Raw genomic sequence first — 9,186 nt, 5'->3', positions numbered from 1 at the left:
GGGACATCCTAGATCCTTCTTCTTGATAGGTGAAGTGTTTAGGATGGCCACACTACACTCCTTCGTTAACTTAATTACCTTAGTGGAAGGCAGTGACCTTTTGTTGTTGAGGATGTCTCTGAGATACTTCGCATAGGTAGGTACCTGTATGGCATCTAGCAACAGAATATTGATATATAACTTTTGAATTACCTCTATGAACTTACCAAACTATTCATCCATTTTGGCTTTCCGATTTCTATGTGGAAATGGTAGGAGGGTCATGTTATGAAAATCTTGTTTTAACTCTTGCTCTTGTGGCCCAACTTCTTCAACTTTATCGGTTCTCTTCTCCTCTTCCTGCACTACCACTGGTGTCTTACCTGTCCTTGTCAGATATGGTGGATCACTAGTAGACTTGCCACCTCTTGTGGTTATGGCATTTACCATCTCAAGGTTAGTGGCAAAATGCAGAGCAGCAGCCAATTGGGTAATTGTGATTCTATCTTTTTATTATAGCTAAGTTGGTCTTTTATAGCATAAGAAAAACTATCCATTTTAGTATTTATGTTTTCTAGGATCTTATCATTAAAAGCAAGCTTCTTAGAAATATTCTCATTAATCCTAGCTTGTTCTAAGATTTAGTTTCTCAAGGATGGCTGTTTAGAATTAGAACAATTATAGTAACTACCTAGGTACTTACCTTAGTAATTTAACTATTGTTGTTGATTCCATCCTTGTCTCTGTTGTTGTGGAGCAGAATTATTGATGACGATATTTGCACCCTCTTGATATTCAGGAAATTCAACCCCCAAATATTCTCCACAGGTATTTTGAGCATTGAATGCATCTTGAATGGCCTGACAATCTTTCTTGTAATTGGCTCGCTGTTCAAGCCAATTCAACAAGATGTACATCTTGGTTGACAGTGCGCACACCACTTTTGGTACTTCTTCGCTCTTATTGCATGATTGAATATTGCATTGAGACCAGCCTTGATTAGAGGCTATCTTTTCCATAAGAGTTTTAGCTTTTCCAAGGGTGAGTGACATAAATGATCCTCCAGCAGTTGCATCCAGTTGTTCGTGAGCTTTCTAAGTTAATCCATGATAAAAGCCTTGCATGAGCAACCAATCTTCCATCCCATGATGAGAACAATATGAAATGTATTCATGGAAACGTTCTCATGCTTCGGGAATGGTTTCTCCCTTCTGCTATTGAAAATTGGAGATCTTGCCTCTTAAGGCATTTGTCTTGCCTACAGGGAAGAGCTTTTCTAGAAAGCCCACGTGTTGATGTGATCTTTGTTGGTGTAGAACCATTGCTTTGCCTTTCCCACTAGTGAGAATGGAAATAAGCGAAGTAGTATAATGTCTTGAGCAACGTACTTGATGACGACCGTGCTACTTATCTCTAGAAAATTCTAAAGATGAGCACTAGCATCTTCATGTGCCTTTCCACTGAATGGGGTAGCTTGCACCATGTTCATGAGGATTGGCTTGAGCTCAAATTCGAGGTTGGTAGTTCTGAGCATTGGTCCAGTGCGAATTTTCTCGGTGCTTGGAGCAGAGAACTCACGTAGGGTCTTGTCAGCCATAGCTTTAGAAACTAGTGTTGAGCTTTCTCTTGCATTGGTTGATTCTGATGGATGGAAATTATTGGTAAATCACGACCAATCCTGCAATACCCTGTATAAGATATGGACAAAGACAAACAAGGGTAAGCCTGCTAAAGTAGAGGTGTTATGATTTTATCAATAAGTATTTATTTGGTCAATTCTCTTAGCCATGTGGCCCTCTCCGGCACTAGCGCCAGAAATGCTTATTGGCATTCCTTAGCATCACCTTAATACTAAGTTGTCATCCCTAGCAATGATGCCAGAAATGCGTTGGCTGGTAATTATTAATGACACTTGTAAACTCAGAGAAAATTATATATATATTAAGTATCCGCAAGCGCATAGATAATATACCATTGTACCATTTTATCTAGGAGTATGCCAAGTATCGTTATTTATATTTTATCCACAGGGGGGCTATGGACTTGTGTTGGCATAGAGATATTGACAAATATATATACTTATGATAAAACCACTCTCATGCTATGGCAGGGGTTAGTCAAATGATAAATAAATAATAAGTGTAAGGTAATAACGGTATTCCAGAGATAGAAATAGAGACTCATAAAATGTAGTACAGCTAAGCAGGAGATTCGTTAAGAGCAAAAGATTCTGAAGTCATTTCTTATTTACTAAGTCCTTTGTACACCCAAGTATATACACTCTCATCTATAGTATAACTAACTTTGGATCTATGCATAAGGAATATTACTAAGGAAGATAAAGAATAGAGCTTGTCTCCCTTTGTAACCGCGTTCTACTTGCTCTACAAACAGGGAGTGGACTACAAAGGACCCAACAGAAGTGTCACATCTGCGATCTACCACATGACCTAGAGTGCAGAATGCATCCGTAGGCAAACAATATCTAAGCACCATGCTTACAAAGTGTTGACCACATAACTCACTCGAGTACTGAGCTAAGAACTTTGCGAACATATGCATAAATTCATCATCAATCATAACTATATCAAGCATATAACTAGAGCAAACTAGAAACATAATAAATAGCAACATAATATTGAAGTACCACAAAGTCATATAACTAGAGATACAATGGCTATACTAGTCTCCAGACGGCAGATCTGGAATCCTGAGCAATAGCCCACACTCTACTCGAACCTTGCTAGCTAGCCTATACTAAAAACTTGAAGAATTGGAGCTCTATTCTCTTCTCTCTAGAAACCCTAATTTTTGGTATGATCTTGACTTTATGGCAGCATGCTCTGGGGGTAGGGGCTGGTTATATAGGCCATAGCGTCAATCCTAAGCCCTCGGATCAAACCGACTTAAAAGGATGACATAGATGCAATCCTCAAAAGGGCATGTCGAGAACCGACGTACGAAGAAGGGACTACCAAGTGGGGACAGGGGGCTGGCCGACTTATAGGTGGGGCCAGCCGGCCCCACATGTCAGTGCCTCGGCCTCTGCTTCGGTGTGGTGTCTTCTCGAGTATTCTAGAACCTTCTAGTGTAGTTTTCACCATGGATAAGCGTGTTTTTATTTGACAATTTGATCCCTCTTGATAGTTTTCTGGATAAACCCTGCTGAAAACATAGATCACTAAAACTTGTGAAAATTGAAATTTTAAACCACTAAATCTATGTTAGTGATCCTGTTTATGAATTTATTCAAGTTAAGTTGATGGTTTATGATGGATGATAACTACCGTCAACATCGACCTCTCTCGCCACCAAGAAGACTCCAGAAGGTGCGCCTGTGGGAGGCCAGTCCAAGCTGACACAGCCTGACACTCAGTGTGTCAGAACAGGCCAGCCGGACGATGCCCTAGCCTTCTCCGGCTCCACGACATCGCCATAATCCACAGAGCGTCGCTACAAGACCCTCCTGGACTCCGGTGCATGTAGACCATAGGCTCAACCCCCAAACCACCATGTACCCGACCTATCTTGATATATAAGGGGTAAGGTCGGATCCTAAAGGGGGGAGGATGATCCCAGATAGATCATTCCACTCCTCATCGATCCGCTCCTGCTCAGCACCGAGATCAGAGCAACCTAGAGAGGGGCACCGAGAGCTCCTCCATCGCACCCGTCGTCTTCCTCCTCTCCGACGAGGGGAAGGCTCCACCGGTGGCGAGGCAACCTCAGGATTAGCACCGAGCTAACCCCTTACCAAATCTCTTAGTCCTCCTGTACAATCTGTTGTAACCCTCCGATTTTGGGTGCTTTTGAGTATAAGGATCATCAGCTACTGGACGTAGGGCACCGATCGGCCCGAAACAGGATAAACCGTTGCGTCCTCTCTGTGATTATTGTGTTCTTGAGTCCACCCGAGCCACAGGAGACACGTACTCTGACACCGACTCGAACAACAATGCTTGCCGTGGTTCCGACCCCGCGACACACAGCGTTTGGCAAAGGAGGCGCGATGCGTGGCGTTGTGTGTGCGCTGGTGAGGCCACGCGCGGTGATCGCCGTCAAGCGAGGATTTTCCAACCCGTCTGGCTAAAACTTCATGGGATCGATCCGAGATCCGTTAACCAAAGTTGTTATATGGATATGGAGGGGCCAAGTAGGGTCTGTCAGTCTGCTGTTAAACAGCCAGAACAGGGCCGAGATAAATGGGTTTAAGCATTTTTGGTGAAGGTTATGATCATCCAAACAGTGATCATCCAGGTCTAGATCACCCTAGGGCTCCTGTACATGGTTTAGACTATCTTATGGTGGCTTAAGTCACTATAGTTGACTTAGCAAACTTTGAGAATCAAGCTTGGAAGTGAGACTTAGCAAACTTTGAGAATCAAGCTTGCCAAAGTGACAATGTCAGCAGAATTTAATACTTAAGAAAAAAAGTCATTTGAGTTCTTAATTTTTTATGTGATTTTGACCAAAACATTAATCTGCTTTACTCGGTTATTTGTCTAATTTAAATTGTATTATGTCAATGTCCATGTCTTCTACTTGAGTTGTTATTTGGTCAAATTTCAATGTGTTTAAGAAATTCATGATTAAATTGACTTACAGAATTTCAGTATCTATTTGGTTGATGTAAGCCCTAGAAGCCTATTTTCCCCAACTTAAATTTGATTAAAACTTGCTTAGTGTTATTAGCATATTACTAACATTTAATCATATGGCTTCGCAACAAGATATGATTAGTTGCTTAGGTGATCACAATTTATTTCGATTTGTTCACAGAAACTAACAAACAAAATACCATTATTCTACTTAGATGAATTTACTTAGCCTTTCAAAAGCTGAATCAAACAACTTGCATAATGACAAATGAGGTCAAGATATAATATGATGCTTATGGTCATGCACATGTGATGACCATGCTTTTAACACCTAGGGTGTTACACAATACTCCCTCCGTCCTAAAATAAGTGTCATTCTTAGTTTCTAAAAAGTCAAACATTTTAATTTTGACCAAATATATACCGGCCGAAAAACAATAATATTTATGGTGCACAATAAGTATTATTAAATTAGTTGTTGAATATATTTGCATAATAAACTTATTTGCAAATAAAAATATTTTTAATTACTACTTTCTATAAATCTAGTCAAACTTAAAAGTTTGACCAGTACAAAATCCAAAACGACACTTACTTTGGGATGGAGTGAGTACATACTTAACATGACATTGTCATAATATTGCCAATCCATTAAAAAAAGTCATACCTTTTAAGTTTTATGAAAAGGGTAAAATATAAACAGATATATAATATACTTATCCTCATTTTTATTAAATTTGACAGCTTTTTCTTTTGTTGCAATGCACAGACATGTTCGTTAGCCTACACCTAATATTAAAGAGCCAAAATTTCTGCCATGAAATCAATTTTTTGTCCAGCTGATAAACCGTGTCCGTGTTTTGTTCAGTTTTTTTTTTTTGTCTCCTTTTCTTCTCCCGTTCTTCTCCTGCCGTTCGGAGGTGCTCCGTAGTCTCCTACGTCAAGTGCTGCCCCCGCTCGTGGATTGTGGCGTCCAGTGCCTCTCTTTTTGTTTTTTCTTTTTTACAGATCTTTGAAACTTCGACCATTACCTAATAAATAAATACTTCTATCACTAAAATGTCGATATAATTTTGATTAGAAATAAATTATTATCATAACATAAATCAGCTGATGGCCTAACTAATCAAAACGTAAACTGAAATCTTGATCCGTTTGTCTTCCAATCTAATAAAATTAAATGTTTGTCCAAGTTGTCCGTATATACCAGTGCAAATCTCTAAGTTGTTTGTATATACCAGTGCAGCTCTCTACAAGGACTGACATGTGGAAATCGAGAGAAATATCGATCATACTTCTTACTCATCAATAGAGACACCAATTCTTGACATGATGGCGACTAACCCCTTGCCCACTTTAATAAGATATTAAAACTACATATTTTTGTGGATCCTCAAAAGAAGTAAGGAACAAGATATCTAACTCTATCAACACGTGAGTAGTATGAAGCTAAAGTTATGGTATATTGATATATTTACGAGTAAATATTTTTTGTACCTTACAACCAAAGAAAAAATATATCAATGTTATATTTAATTCAATACAAAATTAATAAGACATTATCATATTATTGCTAATGTTTACTTATATTATTTATGCCATGGTCATCATAAAATAAATTAAAACTTTTATATTTTATAGAAAGGATAAATAAAAAGAAAATTGATATGTAACATTGTTGTCCTTGTTTCTAACAATGAGCCCATTCGTTTGTGCAACAACCATTCATCACCATCAAAAGTAGCACCTACAAGAATTTAAGTTGTTGCAGCCTCTGCAGCTGTGCAGCAAGCTGAAGTGAACAAGTCGAACATTTGATAGCTTTTCCTTTTGTCTTATGTTGTCGTTCACGGCATATTTAATAGTAAGGATATTATAAGAAGAAATAAAAAGACTTTTTTCCCGATCTGCAACGTCTTCCTCGAAAGTACACAGCACATCCGCCTTGGCCCAATTTGGCATGTTCAACTGATTTTCTGTTTTTCCACACCCGTAGTGGGCCCAGACTATAGCCCAGGCCAGACATGCACTAACCGAACCCAACACGGCCCAATTTAGAGCATCCATCATGTGTGGGCCTGACATGTGCTTTCCAACCTCTTACCGTTACAGCTATAGCTCCCTCACTCTCAGAGTCTCAGTATCCACTGTCCACTATACTCTTTTGCGAGCGAGCGTGCATGTTGCAATGAGCAACAGAATACAGCACGTCCAATTATACTGACAGCTCAGCTTTCTAGGCAGAGATGCTACTCAAAAGCGAAGTGACGGCCATGACGATCAAACGATCGTAAATTATTTATTACTGACTGGTTTGACTGGTTTAGTATGAAAAAAAATACTATTCTAGCTTATAATTTATGATAGTATACAATCGTATAAGCTCAGTCGAACAGGCTGGATGATCCTTCCGTGTCCTGTCCTCGGCAGTGACTAGCCAGACACACAATCACGCAAAAAGGCTAGCCAGCCATCTTGAAGAACGCGAAGCACCAATCAGGTACAGGAGGATGTGAAGAAAGGCATCAGCGACGACGACATGGAGATGATGGTGAACCCGACGCTCAAGTTTCACCCCCGAGAGACACCCCGGGCAAAGCGAGCAATCAATCAATAATGCAGCCACCCCGGCCTTCTTTTTTTTCAACAAAAAAAAGGGACAGTGTGACTTTGGCAAGGACAATGGCCCCACATGTCGGGGAGACCACACCGAAAGATCCATGCGTACGTGCAAGGACAGTCGTGCAACAAGCACACCTCAGAAACTTTTCACATCTAGCGCGTATCCAATGTCCAACCTTGGGCGGGTGCGTGGACTTGTAAGCCCTGATTGCTTACCTTATAAGCTGTATTTTTTTAGTTAATGAATATTATTTTTTTCTCACAATAAATTAGTCAACAGTATTTTCAGTCGTGACTTATCAGCAAGCAAACAGGCCGGCTGGCAAATTGCAAGCAAAGCCCGAGGCCAAGGCCAGACCTCAAAGAGCTAGCGTTGTAGCTCTGAGCTTTCAATTTTAAGTCCACCGCGCCTTGATTCCAGCTGCCGTCACCAACTGACGTACACATCGGTTCAAATAATTATAATCAACTGACGTACGTGCTATGAATCTAGTATACTGTCAATTTCAAGAATATTGTCATTACATACATCTCCACACTAGACTTAATTCACAAAATGATAGCGACGCTGACGCCACCAACTTGAGCTCATTCAAATTGCTGCCAACTTCCTCCGTCTCAGAAACTCGTTATTCTAATATCACCCCTCGTGCATTCGCAGTTTCTTTTTTTTCTTTTTCTTTTTTTGAGCAGATGCGTTCACAGTTAACAAGAGAAGATTGTACCTTTACTATTAATTAGCACTACTACATAAACATTTCTTAGAAAGGCCTCTTTTTTTAGAGGCGACTATCCGTCTCTAAAAATGGTTTTTGAGCCTCTACAAATTGATTTTTAGAAACGGACAAACCAACTCTAAAAATAACATTTTTAGATGTAGTTTGGCTTGCCACCGCCTCTATATCAGGATTTCTAGAGGTAGTTTGGCATGCTAGTCACCTCTAAAATAAGCGAAGCATAGTTCATAACTTTTCCAAATCAAGTTAGATGAAAGACAAAAACCTTGTATCAAAGTTGTAGCAATCGAAGATATCTATAATATTATAGCTAACGACTATTCTATTTGAATTCATTTAGTGCATGAAAAATCTATATAAACCTTTTAGATTTTAAAATTCAGTTTTTCAAATGACCTCAGATCGAGAAAAAACCTAAAAAAATAGAAGGAGTTTGCAACTTTGCAAGTTGGCTGCTTTTCCATTTGAAATTTTAGTGCCTTGAAATTCTATTTTATATTTCTAGATCCTGAAACTCATTTTTATTTTTTTTTAAATATTTCTGATGAAAAATGACCTAAAGAAAAGTTGCTGTACTGAAAGAGATATGTAACATTCTAGTTAATGATTTGTTCTCATTTGAAACGATTTAAGACATGGAAATTCTATTTTAAGATTATTGACTTTGAAATTCACTTTTTGAATTTTCAGATGACCACCGATTAGAACGGACTAAACCAAAGTTCTATAGTACTAAAAAATATCTAAACCTCTCTAGTTTAAAGTTTTTAAATTTTAATTCATTTATGTCTCTAATATGCATTACAATATTCACTAAAGTTAATACAAAAGAAATGTATCATATAATTAGTAACAAGTCACTTTCAGATCTAGTAGTTAAGAAAGAAACACGTGAGGCCTGGGAGCCGACGAAAAATCATGGACGGTTTGCTAGTGGGCGTCTCTTCGGTTAAAACATTTTTTAGCTTTTTTCTGCCAGATTCAGTTTGAAAATTGATCCTAGAGACATCTTTGGAGACGAGACGGTTCAGAGTCGGCTCGTCTAGCGACCATCTACATCCAGCTCTAAAAGAGCGGGGCTAGCGTCTGGACGTCCGGACGTTAACCTCCGTTCGGATGCCCATGCCTGACGCGTCTATTGCGCCCACCCCGCATGCCTGATGAATCTGACCGCATGCTGCACCTGCCATCGCCTGCCTCGCTTGTCATGCATGCGGCTGCAACTGTGCGCCTTCCCGCCCGTCCCCACA

At 39.5% G+C, this 9,186-nt stretch overlaps 1 non-coding gene across 1 annotated transcript; it reads left to right on the top strand.

The window, feature by feature from the left end:
• The first annotated feature begins 1,119 nt into the window (after positions 1 to 1,119).
• LOC136484614 (small nucleolar RNA R71) lies at positions 1,120 to 1,226 on the top strand. The gene has a single exon (XR_010766120.1). It is a non-coding gene; the product is annotated as a small nucleolar RNA R71 (small nucleolar RNA).
• Positions 1,227 to 9,186: the final 7,960 nt, after the last annotated feature.

Source organism: Miscanthus floridulus, chromosome 9 (assembly GCF_019320115.1).
Source record: "Miscanthus floridulus cultivar M001 chromosome 9, ASM1932011v1, whole genome shotgun sequence".
Lineage (NCBI taxonomy): Eukaryota > Viridiplantae > Streptophyta > Magnoliopsida > Poales > Poaceae > Miscanthus > Miscanthus floridulus.
The sequence above is the reverse complement of the archived record's forward strand: the minus strand, read 5'-3'. Positions and strand labels throughout refer to the sequence as shown.